The sequence below is a fragment of the Macaca nemestrina genome, chromosome 7 (genome assembly GCF_043159975.1).
Source record: "Macaca nemestrina isolate mMacNem1 chromosome 7, mMacNem.hap1, whole genome shotgun sequence".
NCBI classification, from domain to species: domain Eukaryota; kingdom Metazoa; phylum Chordata; class Mammalia; order Primates; family Cercopithecidae; genus Macaca; species Macaca nemestrina.
The window spans coordinates 53370229-53371547 of NC_092131.1; the positions used below are offsets into that span (position 1 = coordinate 53370229).

At 45.4% G+C, this 1319-nt stretch overlaps 1 protein-coding gene across 6 annotated transcripts in view; it reads right to left on the minus strand.

The window, feature by feature from the left end:
* The window catches only part of LOC105481794 (sterile alpha motif domain containing 4A), a 224917-nt gene that overhangs the window by 100271 nt on the left and 123327 nt on the right, over nucleotides 1-1319 (minus strand). The window contains exon 1 of one of the 6 annotated variants that reach the window (XM_071100159.1): nucleotides 932-1240. The exons of the other annotated variants lie outside the window; for them this stretch is intronic. The gene's annotated coding sequence lies outside the window, so the exon portion shown is untranslated. Of the gene's footprint in view, nucleotides 1-931; nucleotides 1241-1319 lie in introns of those variants that run through there. 6 annotated transcript variants of the gene reach the window in all.

Sequence of the window (1319 nt, forward strand, 5' to 3'; positions counted from 1 at the left end):
GGGCTCACGCCTGTAATCCCAGTACTTTGGGAGGCCGAGGTGGGTGGATCACCTGTAGGTCAGGAGTTTGAGACTAGCCTGGCCAACATGGTGAAACCTGTCTGTATTAAAAATACAAAAATTAGCCAGTTGTGGTGGCAGGCACCTTTGATCCCAGCTACTAGGGAGATTGAGGCAGAAGAATTGTTTGAACTCGGGAGAAGGAGGTTGCAATGAGCCAAGATCGTGCCATTGGACTCTAGCCTGGAAAATAAGAGCAAAACTCCATCTCAAAAACAACAACAACAACAACAACAACAACAAACTACAACTACTTTTGGGACGCTGTCTATAGATCTACTGAATCAAAAACTGTGTTTAACAAGCCCCCAGATGATTCTGATCCAGGTTCACATTTGAGAACCCAAGAAAGTCATGGCCTCCAATTGATAGCATTTGGAGGATCGAGTAAGGCTGATGTGAAACCAGGTGGGAAACATGATTTCTTACCAGGAGAAAGGCTAGAAGGAAGAGGTTCAAAGAGTGGCAAGGACCTGTTTTTAGAGGAAGTTGTTGGATTTTTTTTAAGTCAACAATAAATAAGCAAAATGTCATAATATTTCTAAGACAGGGCTGATCTCTCAAGTTTTCTATTCATAGCAATCTAACCAGTTAAAAGCAGCAATCGCTGCATCTAAGGATAGACAGGGAAGCCACGATTTGGCCCGTTTGGGTTTGAAGAGTGCCATAAGAATAAACAAAGTCTGGCCAAGCCTGTGCTGGCTCATGAATCGAATGAAGGTGAGAATTTCAGTTTTAACGCATCTTTACCACAGGCTCACACCCTCACAAACCACCCCCACACAATCCCCAGAGTTCTGTGCTGCTCCAAGGAGGAGCATTGAGTCTGCAGAAGCCCAGAGAAGCCTGGGCGTGAGAGCCAGTACGTTACCTCTAAATGGTTGCTCTGGAGAGCCCTTTGGTGAAGTTTGGTATCAACTCACTGGTCTGACGATGAACCCACAAGATATGCAGTAACAGGAGCAAAATTCTCTTGATTAGAGGACCATAATATTTTGCTGAGTTTGGGGGTGAGGGCACAGCTGCTGTCCAGGTTATATGGAGCTGAGCACATTACAGTTGAACCAGGTGTTAGGTGAAAAATGTGTGAGTTGATGGAATGATCACATAAAAGATTGCTCCATCTCCTCCCTCTCCACTTTGTCCTTTTCCTTTTCTTCCCTCCTCTGGTGTCCACTGGGCACAGCTCATCATTATTGAGTGTCTGGCTGGGCATTGTGATGTCAGAGGCATCAGCTACAGAGGGCGATGCCTGAGAA